This window comes from Sebastes umbrosus, chromosome 2 (genome assembly GCF_015220745.1).
Source record: "Sebastes umbrosus isolate fSebUmb1 chromosome 2, fSebUmb1.pri, whole genome shotgun sequence".
NCBI lineage: Eukaryota > Metazoa > Chordata > Actinopteri > Perciformes > Sebastidae > Sebastes > Sebastes umbrosus.
In genome coordinates this window covers 23,844,697-23,858,825 of record NC_051270.1, presented here as the reverse complement: position 1 = coordinate 23,858,825, position 14,129 = coordinate 23,844,697, and positions in this window count along the sequence as shown.

Sequence of the window (14,129 nt, the reverse complement as noted above, 5' to 3'; positions counted from 1 at the left end):
AAACTAATATTAAGTATCACAGTTATAAACAAAGAATCAAATACACAAATAAACCTCTCTGAGTTATGAATGTACAGGAGACAGAGATACCGTTCACACTACAGTCTAGAAACTCCTGTTAGAAAGTAGAGCAGTGAAATAATTGAGTATGTTGGCAGGCTGACTGTGCGTGCTGAGTGGGTGTCGGCATGCTTCCATGTGTCGTGTGTCCGTGTGTGTGTGTGTGTGTGTGTGAGTTCTGGTATAAAGGGGTGATTTTACAGCACCTGTCTCTGTCATTTCAGGCAGTTGGCAGGAGGCGTCCTGATGTTTCTCTTCTTTCACCCCCCCCACACACACACACACTTCTACAGCAACAACAGGCTCTCATACCACAGACATGCAGACATTTCATGTGGTGCTGGAAGGATGTAGCGTGCCCATTGGATAGTCTTGATCAGTGTTTTCTGTAAGAAGGTGATGCTTAAAAGATGAACCAATTACTGAAACCTGATCCAAGACTACAGATTCAGACACAGCGCTCTGCTGCCCACTGCTGGCAGAAATAACAACTCGCATTAACTCAGAAAAATCAACTGTATGATTACAACTATGGAAACTATCATCAATAATCCTGAGTTGGGGATTTAATCGCTGCATTATTGAATGAAATACATACACTCCCCTCTTTATTTTGTAATTACAACAATACTCTTATTATTTAGAGCGGAATTAATTGATGTTTTGACCACTTGGGAGCAGCAGAACAACATAGACATATTATCATTGGTGGAATGTAACTCAAGTACTGTAGTTCAGTATAATTTTGAGGTACTTGAACTTTACTTGGGTATTGCTATCTTATACTACTTTGTACTTCTACTGCATTGAATTTCAGAGATAAATGTACTTTATGAAGATTTTACAGGCAAAACATGAGAAGCTATAAAATATGACGCAGTACTTTATTATCAAACTAAAAAGTAGTATGTAAAGTACCTAAAATTGGCTACACATTGACAAACATTAAATAATAATATCCAATAATACAATGTATTATGAATACTTATTACACGGCTTTGTTGAATACTCAATTCTGATTGGTCAATCGGAGCGTTGCTATGGATGCAGTTCTGATGTCGGACTCTGGCAGACCGTTTTTGTGTCAAATTATTGATTTCTTAAGTAAGTAGCTGTGTAATAATCGTGATAATGTACAACTAGTGGGTCATTCTTGTGAAATAACCCCCCTTCAGGGCGATCCAAGACCCCTCTGCTTTGCGTCGGTGTATTTCACAAGAATGACCAGCTCGCTGTACATTATCCCTTACATGTAATTCAAAACTCTGGAAGGAGTGTTTCTGCATAATGAATATGTTTACTTTTTATACTTTAAGTACATTTTGCTTGGCTTGTACTTTGCTGGGTACACACTACACAAGAATCAAGCCGATTTTGGGCCTGATTCCCCCTCCTGACAAAGCCACGACTTTTTTGACGGTTCTAAAGATTATCTTTCCAGATACTCGTGTGGTGTGAGGTACGTATGTTAAGAGTGTTTTTTACATCCCCGATCGGCTCAGAAGTCCATCCTTTTTGCACCAATTTCAAATTGCAAATATTAAACATGTTCAATATTTCTGATAAAATATCCTGTTGTGTGTGGGGAACCGCGGGGACAGCCGATGACGCAGTCATGTGGGAAAGAACGATAGCCAATTGAAAACCAAGCTGACTGAAGAAAGAAGGACAACCACCGCCGTCACGGCGGCTGCAGCTAATCATGCATTAGCTGAGGCCGCCATAACTGCCGTTGTGGTTAATGTAAAATGCAAAGCATAAAGTAGTAGTAAGACGGACCTCAGAAATGGAGGACCAATTGTTGATCAGTGGCAATAACATGAGTATTTATTTAACGTGCCTCCATTATTTTTCTTTTTACTTCGTGAATTTTCAGTACAAAGTAGTGCAAAAACTACCATCACTAATTCTTCCTCCTAGTCGCCCATGTTTGTTCACACTAAAGTCACATTTCATCACAAGAGATTTTGTAAGATTTATGGTTTTGAGAGTCAGGACTCTTGTTGTTCATGAATTAATCTGTTAGTGTGTGGTGTGCTGTTTTGGCCAAATCGTTGCTCTCCCCACACCTATAGTGTGAACAAACCTGTTCAATTTACCATAACATGTCGTTGTCTGTGGGGTCTCTCACATTTTCAACATCTGTTAAGATTGGAAAAATCTTGTAGCGTGGGCCAGCCTTGACATTTTGAATGCAGGACTTTTAATTGACTTTACTCTGTTCTTGTCTAAAACCTTCTAAATATTGATTGGTATGCTGCAATGCATTGAGCTCTCTAGGCCACTGTACTTGCTTGCTAGTAATGCAGCTGGTTTCTAGCTATCAGTTTCTGGTACTGCAGTTTTTGTTGATATGCTGGATACCCAAACTAGTCATCCAGAGAGAAAGGAAGACTTAGTCTATTACAAATTAAGCTGGAAAGAGAGTTATCCGCCAACAGTTCAAAGAGGTTTTTCCTCTTTGGCAGAAGGTTTGGACAATATCATTGCATATTTCTGGATATTACAAACTCCACATGAACTACAGAAATGTACAATTATATAGGAAAGAAGATGACATGCAAAAGCAGAATTTGTGCACTGCACCACATTGTCAATTACTGAGGAATATCCGACCCAGCAGAACAGGAAATGAGATCACGAGTTTCAAAGGCTTCTTGGTGCAGAGTCCCACTGAGGCGATAATAGTGGAGAAGACTCGCGGTGCTCTTGAAGCTGTAGTCAGGTCACTATAAAAAATATTCCTCTGAACATACAAGGTGGCTCGGAGCCCCACTGATCAGGAAATAAGGAACCCAACGAAGCTGTCTGGCTCACCAGGGAGACAGTAACACTAATAATGATGACTAGTGGAGGGGGGGCGAGGGTTTTCACACTATATCACTGACACCAATGACAGGTACAGTGGGGAACCGTCTGGAAAGCCACTGTTTAAGATTTTTGCATTATTTTTTGTCATAATTGGCAAGTGTGATCTGTTCATCAATATCCACAAAACCTAAACATATTGTTATTTTTACATTTTTTAACAGCACTTAATGTGGAAAATAGAGTTTTTGTTGTCTTACAAGCAGACAAATCTCCTCGTTAAGGGTTGATTACACTTTTACAATTCACAGGATAAAATATGTATTGGTCTCATATTTGGTTCAATGGGACGTCTTCATATAAACACTCGTATTTATTTATTGTATAGACACTTTAATTTATCTATATATGCGGGTTTGCTTCACTTTGTGAATGCTTCAGTCTTTTGATGTTTGCCTGAGAACAAATAATTCAGCCACACCTTGTATTGATAATTCATTACTTCATGTTAGTCTTCTACATTTGTTCAACAAGAAAATAAATTGAACAACCCCTTCTACAAGACAGCTAATGCAACTCAACTTATTTATGACTTTAACTTAGGGTTAGGGTTATTATTAGGGTTATTTTTGCCTGCTTACCTCCTCGACAGGAAGTCAATTCTGGTGCCAGCGAAGTATTACAGCCTCTACATGAGCGGCTAATTAGGCCAAAGCTCTAACACCCTATGAAGTGCATTGCAAAGCACTAATATAATTCCTGCATGTATAATGTAGAAGTGAAACTGCCATCATCAGTGTGAGTCACCGATCGGCTGCCAAAACATTTCGCCAAAGTTGCAGTTTTGCAAAACGTTGCAAATTTGTTGAAGAACTACTCTTCTATAACAAGTATCACACGTTGAAATAAAGTTTTGTTATATTTTTGCATTAATCCTTTATCACATCTCATCTTTATATTAAATTAATTACAGTAAAAGTTGTTATTATTTAGGTGGAAAATAATAATAAACAAATAAATGAATAAAAACTAAAATGATGTTTAAATCTATCTCACGGGAGACTGAATAAGACATTTTACCCTTGCTAGTAACACTTTATAATAACCATCATTAATAAATGGTAAATTAATAGTTAATTAATCTTAAGTTAATCATTATTTTACTGTTAACAAACAATGAAATGCTAATTAACAATATTTACTATTTATTAGTAGTGCTATAATTGATGTTATTTTATCATTAGTTTGTGTAATATGAGATAATTAGTTTATGAATTATATATTGTATCATAGCTGATAAGAGACAATAACAATTACACTCTGATTACATTAGTAAACTATTTAGTAACAGTTTATTGTTGCACACATTATAACATTTGATATACTGCATTAAGTATTTGTTAATAAATACCAAATGATTTGTAAAACATCTATAAACATTACATACACAGATAGATGGACCAGAAACCAATTATTAACTATTGACAAAGTATTAACTATCTAAATAATGTTTATAGATGCTTTACAAAGTATTTTTTAACATTTTGACAAGTTATTTTAATCATCAGTTGCAACTTTATAAGTAATAACAAACTAATAAGTTATGTTGAAAACTCAATAGATATCTATTTAAAAAATATATATATAATTGGTAAAAACTATTAATTATCATTTCATTGTTTAACAGTAAAATAACTATTAACTCGAGTTTGATTAACTATCAATTTACCATTTATAAATGATGGTTATTATAAAGTGTTAACTACTTGATATACTGCACACATTGCAGACGGTTGACTTCTGTCTACGTATGTTTTTTATGCCTTTTTTTGATGGCAGTATTTTCTACATTTTGCAGCAAGTGTTGTGACCTTGTACACCTGCAGAGGGCAGTGTTACACCATGTAAGCATTGAGCTGGAGAGGGGAGATAGGAAACTTGTGAGACTTGAGGGTTTTGTCTAACAAGAGATCCGTCTGAAGAAGAGAACAAATAATGACCCTGAGGATGGAGGGCACAATATTAAGCAGAAAAAAACAACAGACACCGACTCACAATGCAACACCGAGACAGCAAAGTGCAGTCTGCTAATCGAAACATTGCAGACACAAAAGCCTTTGCAACATGCACCACTATACACCTTTAGTACACATTGAACAATGACGACAAAGATCTCTGCATTATAGCCAGATAATCAAATTGTTTTCTATAATGTCTCTGAATATGTGTGTTGCATTTAACTAATTTATATATCTGTAATTTATTTGCCAGTACGGGAAAAACAACAGTGACTCGAATGTAACACTTCCAGAGGTGAGTGTGTGTGCGTGAGGGCGGGAGGTGGTTGGGTTACTGCAGCTCTGCCTTCGCCCCAGTCAGCCTCCACCAGGGTGGGTTGCCAATTAGAGCCAACACATATGACACACTTGACTCCCCCGCTTGAACCATGGCTGGAGATAATAGGCCTCTTCCTGCAGCTCAATCGATGACATACTGTCCCAGGGTGGATGTCTGCCTCACTACACACACACACACACACACACACACACATACATGCAACACACTCTTTCTTTCCTTCTTATCTGTCACAGGGTAAAATGTGAGCTTTCTGTTTCTTACACAGCAGCAGCACACACACACCCACAAAATGTCTCTTTCCCCCTTTTTTCAAACCATAAACTTCCAACCAGACAAAATGGACTCTATTGTTCACGGTGAGATAAGAAACTAGTGCAAAAAAAAAACAAAAAACCTTGATGTACAAGTGAAGTTATGTGTACATAAATAGCTAATCCATCTGCTAAGTGTGTTCATACGTCTAGCTAACCCCACAGGAGGCGTCTGGGCTGTGTGAGGGCACCTGAGTCATGGGGATTACAGACATTACGGTAATGGATATCTGCTGTGCGCGGTAATAGGCAGACTCCTTGCATGAACTTGCTCTCAGTAGACGGGTCTCGACATTGTTGTTTCTGACTTGCATCTTGATTCGGTTGTTAGACCCTGGCTATCGATACGGCTGGGTCATAGCTGGCTGAGCAAAAGCGTAAACATTGCATCAGTGCAAATTCACAAAGCTCTGCGTGATGCAAACCCACCCGTGTAACATCATCCCCTCGGTGCTGAGCCTGGAAAAATGTGTGTTTGTCTCAGTGTTTATAGTCGAAAAAGAGTCGAAGGAGAATTTGGGAGTCAGTGCTGCTCTTTGCGTGGCCGTGGGGAGGAGGGATGGAGAGAGGAGAAGCAGTAGTGGAGGAAGGCTTCTGCATGGCTTTTTTGGATGGGGGGTAGAATTGAGGTGAGGGGTGGATGGGGATGGGGATGGGGATGGGTGTGGGGCGGGAGGTGGTTGACAGTTGTGTGCGTGCATGAGCCTAATCTGCCTCCATCAGCTGTCAGAGTTGGGGATGTCAGGGCTACTGGGGCTCCTGGTCCTCCCTCTTGCTCGCTCTCTTTCCCTCCCTCTCTTCACTGGCAATGTCATGTTGTCAGCCCACATATGCTCGTCTGTGGTAGAGGGGGGGGGGGGGGGTTGGGGGTATAGGGGGGGTCGGGTGGAGGAGACATAGGCACATGGGCAGCCTCCGTCTTTTTCCTGTCGCTGTCGACACTTGTCTTCTTGCCTGTGCGCCGCTGACGTTGTTGCCTTTTAACCCCTCCAGCTCCCCCTGTCCTCTCTTCCCTGCTGCTCTCCTCTCTGCACGGAGAACAGCAGAGGCGGCGCTCAGTTGAGTCGAGACTTACACTCGCAGGGCTTTTACTTCTGGCGGGATTTTTGTCCACCCTGCCGCTTTCTGTTCACTTAACATCACAATAGATTCTGTAGCCTCTTTAATTTGGGCAGCAGGGTGGTGTACTGAGTACGGGGACTGTCCTTCGGAGGGATGCTGTCCTGTAGCTGACCCTGAACTCTGACCTCTCAGTGCATTTCACTACAGGGAAATTGTGTACTGGTTCCTGGTGCTCACAACTACGGCTGCAGCTAACGATTATTTTCATTGTTGATTTATCTGTTGACTGTTTTCATCGAGTAACCGACTAGTTTTTTGGTCTATAAAATGTCATAAAATGTTGAATGTCGTCCTCAAATGTCTTGTTTAGTCCACAACTCAAAGATATTCAGTTTATGGTCATAGTGGAGTAAAGAAACCGGAAAATAATTTATTAATTAAATTTATTGAATTTCTTTTACATTATACAGGGAAGAACTATAACTGCAATATTCTTTGTCATTTTCCCTCATAGGCTTAGCTGTAGTATGTCTGTTTGTACACTGCATGCTATTTTTTGCTGTTAACTTTATGTAACTGAGATAATGTCGCAGCTTTGAGTAATAAATTGAGTTTCTATAGAGCCTTTTAACATCTGAACAGGGACAACAGATAAAAAACTGGCACATTTTACAGTTTCTCTGCTCATCAATGTGAACTGTCCCTGAAAAATAAGCTGAATAAACTAAGCAGCTACTGAGCAACGAGAGGCCCATATGCCAAAGACAGCAGTCAAGCGTTTCTCTCTGTATGGGTAACGGTGCTCTCGCCCCAGTGACCTGCCCCTGGCACTTTCCACAGGGGGCTTTGAGACTACCTGTCAATCAAACTCAGATGACCTCCCCCCTCCTCCTCCTTTCTTAGGATTCATGATGCAAGTCTTGGCTAACTCATTACACTCCCAGTTTCCACACAAAGATGATATCTCTATACGTGTCCACCGGAGCGCACCGCCTCCCTGTCTCTGCATGCATGTTGCATGTTAACCATAAATCCCACGTACTGTACAGTATGTCTGCATGAATGGATTATACTTCTGTTCAGCTACAGGCGGCAGTTGTGGCTCCTTATTGAGCCGAGTTACAACCCTGTCTGAGGATTTCTAGGATATTTGCAGGATATTAATGCAGAGCAGCTTTAACCAGGAGCAGGTCAAGTCTCACATTAAAGCCTCTGCAGACTGCTTGTGAAAAGAGTGATTTGTGTTAAAGAATTAGAAGTGCTGCGCGGCCCCCGGTGCTTCTAGAAATCACACTGAGAGGTATTTCTAATTAATGTTAATATTTAGCCTCAGCAATAATATGTATGATTCATAAAAGGTGATCAATGGCGTGAAACTTTCATGCATCGACATAAAAAATCTTCTCACCCCCACCTGCGCTCAAGCACAAATATGCTCAATGAAAACTCTCCCTGTCACACACTGACACAACACACACACTCACACACACCCCTCCTGGCTATGAGTACCCTTGCCCCGAGTGCTCCCTCGCTGCAGTCTCCATAGCAGGCAGGGAGACTGTCTGAGTGCTTTATGTTTGCTGTAACACAGAGTCATCACTGTCAGAGCCATTGATTTGTCAACAACATAGTGATACACTCGATGGATAATGGCCCATCTTGTGCACAGTTGCTACATTTTTCTGGACAGCCAAGGAGCATCTGCTGTTGTTGTTTTTTTTTCTTCCTCTCTTTCCTTCCTTCCTCCTCCTCCTCCTCTTAAACCTCCCTCTCCCCACCCACACAAAAAAACACACCCTTGCAGTTTGAAAACAATAAAAGAAAAGCAATGTGTCTTGTTCAGCTACTAAGTAGCTGTCTGGTTTGTGTCTCCTGAGGTGGCTGCACATCACTGGCTAGCCCATCTATCAGGCCAATGCATGGCCATCAACCCTCCAGGTATAAAGATGATAAATGCCCCACCTCCTGAGAAGGGCATGGAAAAAGATGGATGGATAAGGAAAGAGAGAGACAGTTACAGATATCGAAATGGAGTGATTGAGGGAGAAAAAGCGGGAGAATTGAAGATGAATTGAAGAGGAAAAATTAAGAGAAATTCAAGATAGGAGAAGACGGAGAAAGTAGAACCAAAATGTCCTTTGAGCTCACCAGGAGCCGGTTGCACCTGTTCACAAGTTCAAACTTAGCCTAGTTATAACCTAAGGGTTTATATAGTGGAGATTTACACATCACTAAATTAAAATTGGTTGCACCACACAAAGTAACTAGCCCTTATGAAGAAAGAAGTTGGTACTTAATATTTACAACCACTAACTGCCAAGTATCATGTTACCTATGTAGCTAATTGAACTAATACTGTATACGGCATGTTCCAGGCCAGTCTCACGGCAAAGCGTGTAATAGATCCACCTGTCCACCGGAAGAAAACGTGTCAGTGTCACGTTTTGTGTCAAGACGTGAATATTACACGCCTCAAGGTGTAGTGTTTTGTAGTGAGGGTTGTCACGTAATGTTTATCACTTCAGAGCTATAGTTACACAGTATACAAAGTGAGAAAGACCACTTATGGTGGGCAGGTGGGGAAGTGGATGGGTCCAACCAGAATTTTTTAACCGGGAGGCCGGTGTTCAAGACTTGTGTTTTGTTTTGCAAGTTACTTTAGTGATGTTTGTCACGTGTTTTGTAATGAAGTCTGTCACACGTTTCCGTACGTTTCGTTGTTTCCGTACATGTTTTACGTACTTATTTTAACCCCAACCATGACGTTATCCCTTAACCTAACTAAGTGGTTTTGTTGCCTGATCCTAAGTCCATGGTTTTGTTGCCCCCCTGCTGTTACTACCCATTCATACAGGCGTGTAATATTCACGTCTCTGCTGGGCAAAATGTGACACTGACACACTGTTCTCTGGTGGACAGGAGGCTCTATTACACGTTTTGGCGTGATATCTGGTTGCATGTTCAGAGTGAAAAGTACTAATATGAAATAGCCTATGGGTGACATATCTGACCTGACACTTGATCAAAATGCTGTTTGATAACTATGTTGCTTAGAAAAATTCAAATTACACCCAACAAAAATAACCTCAAATTACAAAACGTCAGATAACGTGACAAACGCTAGCCGCTTGTACACACGCCACGGTACACATACACGGTACGCTCTGACCATCCTGTTACGTTGATTTGAATGGGGATGTCTGTTCTACTCGTGTATTTTATTTTTATGGTTTTGCTTCATTATAATTGGTATACAGTAGCTTCCTCTTGGATGTGTGCTTACAATCTGGCACCTGGTCGCTATGTTTTTATGGAGGTTGACATCCAGAAACGTCCCGAACACAACAAAACAAGAAAATACAGACAGAGAGCAGGGTCTCTGCAGATACAGACACCACCACACACTTCTAGTGAGTCATACGTGATGATTGAGGGGGATTATTTTTGTATCAGTCTGCATTGCTTTTTAGGAAAATCCTAGTCATTGTGCCTTTAAGAAGACCTTTACACACTTGGATTTATGAATAGCTGGTACAACCCAGTCCAGGCTCCCTGCGCTCATTCCCTATTCCCTCCACTGTTTGATTAAACAGTACTTTCCCCCCATTCCCCCTTATCTGGGCTGTCGCTGCATGAAGGAGCTATCTGCTGTGTGACTGGCAGACTACTGCCTGCTGCCTCTGATAGCATTCCACTTTGCTTAGGTAAATAGGAACTTAACTGAACTGAGACTATTTAAACAGTCTAAATGTAAGGAGATTAAACCTGGTCAAACAGTGGCTGAGCACAGGGATGCTAGTTATGCACTGCTGCAAGAATGAGAAGCACACATGCAGATTCGTGCGCGGCAAACACAAATTTCACAAAGTCAAACAGAAAGGAGCATCGGAGACGCTCAGCGAAAAGACGGACGGAGCGAGAGGACACATAGAAGCAGCCTTTAGTTGTTTTTGATGCCTTGGTGGCCTCTGACCTATAAAATCACTGTCTATGTTTGCAAATACATACACACACATAGATACAAATGGCATGAGGCAGGCAAAGCAGGATGGACCTGGGGACAAGTTTCCGCCTGGACGCGCTCATATGCGAGCCAGTCCTGCCCCGCTCTGCCCACAGGCCTTTCCAGACTGGCCAGTCGAGTGAGCGACCTACCCTGACTCTAACACTGTGTGGCAGGGGGACCTAGAGACAGATGTTCCGTGCCACTGGCGTGATGCAGAAGAGGAGATGCTACCCCATGTGCACACAGTATATATGTGTCTATGAAGACAGAGAGAGAGACAGACAGAGAGAGAAACTGAATGGTTGGATGGCGATGATGTTGGGAGGAAGGAGGAGGAGCAGCAGTGGGTGGCTGGGTGGTGGTGGAGGTGGTGAGTGGGGGGGGTAAAAGGAGAAATAAATCAAGTCAAAGCAATTTGTGGCAATGGCTGCTGCAGTGTCATTAGGAATCCCGTCACGCAGCAGCTCCTCTGAGCAGTCAGCAGACGCAGGTTGACAGCAGGCCAAAGAGGAATTTTAATTTTTCCCCCTGTCTCACAGCTCCCACCTCACATACATCTCCTGGTCCACCCTGACTGCCAATATAGTAGCCGTCAAATTCATCCTCAACACTGCTGGCTCCTCCTGGATTAAAGCCCTTTTCAATAACATCATAATACACGATCGCTGCAAATCCTCATGCAAAAATATGGTTTAATTCCCTTGTACTTTTATGAAAGTTTCACTTCAAATAGGGGTGTAAATTACAAGTTTCATCACGATACGATATTATATTGACTCTTTGGACTAAGATAGGATTTGCTGATATCACAAAGTCTGCCACGATATGATTTTGATTTGATTCAATTCAGGGGCCTGCGATCGATATGAGACAATATCATATGCCCATTTAACACAATCAGTTACATTTATATCAGCTCACAAAAAAGCAACTAAAATATGAATTGACATCTTTATTACTGGGCTCTTCCGGGTATTTAAATGAGAAACAGGTTAATAAAAAGAGTAAATAGAAAGTGTATTGATATTTTCACTATATTCGAAGATATTGGATCGTTGATCACTGAATCGATATATTGATCTGGATCAATGTAGTGTTACACCCCTAACTCAAGAGTGACAAATCAAGCCAGAGATAATTCATCTTGTTTACAGAAGCTTCTGATCAGTAATTCTCAAAATATTAGAAACAACTCTTTCTTCGTTTTATTTAACAAAGCTTTAAAGTTAAGGTCCAGATTGATTATCTACTATATTAACTAGTTATTAACATCAACATTTTTGAAGATCAACTTGCCTGCATACAGACATGCAACCCTGTTTCCCTGTATAATCATGGCACAGAGCCGGTGTTATCAGGTGATGTAGCTGACAGTTTTTATATTCTCACATTGCCTCATTTACTTAAGTGTGCATAATGATTCCCAACATGATTTCTGACATGGTAAACACGTGTGAAGTTGCACTTTTCAGATGTGAAAAAGATGACATATTGCACTACATCCATGTCACAGAGATGTGGCGAAGAAACCAACTGAAGACGGCAAATTTTTCCATTTGAGAAAAAGCCAAAGCTGCAATGACTGCGGGTGACAGAAGTGTTGTTACAACCACAACGAGTAGAATAGAATAAACTGTCCTTTAACAAAAAGTAATCTCATACAAATAACTAAAATGAATGCACAATATGATTAAGGTGAAATAATTGGATAACGTTACAGTTGACATTACATGGTGCATTTCACCTTTTAAAAAAGATCAGTTATATGTGCTCGAGATAGCATCTCTTATAAAAGCAGCGTACCGGGCTGCAGAGTAATAAAGATCCAATATGGATGTGTGTCAAACACAGAACCAACAGATCCAAATCAGCATTATGAGAGGATCAGCAGCACAAACTGAGAATGTGGTAATAACGCTGCCCGAGCAGAGCCGGGCAGAGTAATGCACAACATTTCTCCTCTCAGCTGCCACTTTAATGAGCAGACAAAATGGCCACCGTTGAATAATTAATATGCGGGTCCATTAACAAGGCATTAGAATGCATTCTATCTCTTATTGATTTTCTCCTGTCTTTTTTTTTTTTTTTTTTCTTAGTTGAAAACTTTTACTCCATCCGTAGACCACTCTGCGTCCAGCGCCGGCGAGAGTGAAATATGGCTGCTGCTGTTTAAATGTCAGCTTTGTAATTACACATGGAGCCACGAGCCGGGCAATCCCACGGCCGGAGGGCCTCTGATTTATGGTCAGGCACTGATGGCAAATAGCACAGACACATACAGACTAACCGCATTCACACACAGAAACATCTTCTATCACCTCACACATACACGCAACCTCAACTCAGATTATGCCCCTATTTATTTACTGTATACAGTTTATCCGTTTAGTTAATGCTTTCATGTATTAACAGAGAACACAACAGAGAGTGCAGATGATGTAATACTTATTATAAATTAATTTGTTTGTTTGTTGCTTACTATTAGATTCCCGGCTCTTAAGAGACTCTCAAAGTTTAAAGCAATGCTTATTTCATCTGTAGCTAAATCTGTGTTACTTAAGTATCAGGTTTCCTAAGGCATGAGGTTCATACTGTAGGAATGTTTGGCAAAAATCCCATGAATTTAAGGGTTGGAAACTACAAATTACTTAAAATGTTCTGGTGTCACAATTGTGCATATAATGTTATTATTTAAAAAAAAATGTTTTCTCTAAAAATCTTGTTTTGTATTTTTTTGTAACTGTGATTTTTGAATACTGTGCTGACTAATTTGTGTATAGTACGTCGCTGACACTGCTGTAACAACAAAATAATAATATTATCTTTAGCATCTAAAAGTTGTTAGAAGAAAGCTGATTATTGGCAAAAACACGTTTTTTTTTCCCCTTTTACCGTTAATACTATATTCTGAAAAGTTTAAAGCAATGCTTATTTCATATGTAGCTGTGTTACTTTAGTATTGGGTCTTTTAACGCCTCGTGTCCACACAGTTTTGCTTTTTTTTGTGTCCGTAAATCAGTATAGTATATAGATTATGCCCCCCTAGTGTTCAACGCATGAATATGTATCTCTTTACAGATGGACAGAAACACCGCTGCAGATATGGGAGAGAAGTTACTACATAGAGTTACTGTCTGTTTTTCGCCATCCAATCTAGAGGAGTCACATTTTATAACGTTACATTTTTCCTAAGTGAAAAGTTCGACAGCATATTTAACTAACATTGGTAGCAGGTTCTGGTTCATCATGGTTTATGTCTTTTAATAAAATGGCTCACAAAACTGCTAAATATGCCGTTGAACATTTCACTTTTTTTAAATAGAGCTGCATTACTTCATCAATCAGTTTGTTAATTCTCTAATTAGTATGTTACTTTACCTCTTGTCGCACACTGTCAGCTTTGACTTTATTATCACTATTTTCTGACATTTTACAGATTAAACGATTAATCGATAAATCTAAAAGTGATAATAGAGAGTGAAAATGATGGTGCCCTACACACCTTTATCTTTGCCACTGCATTG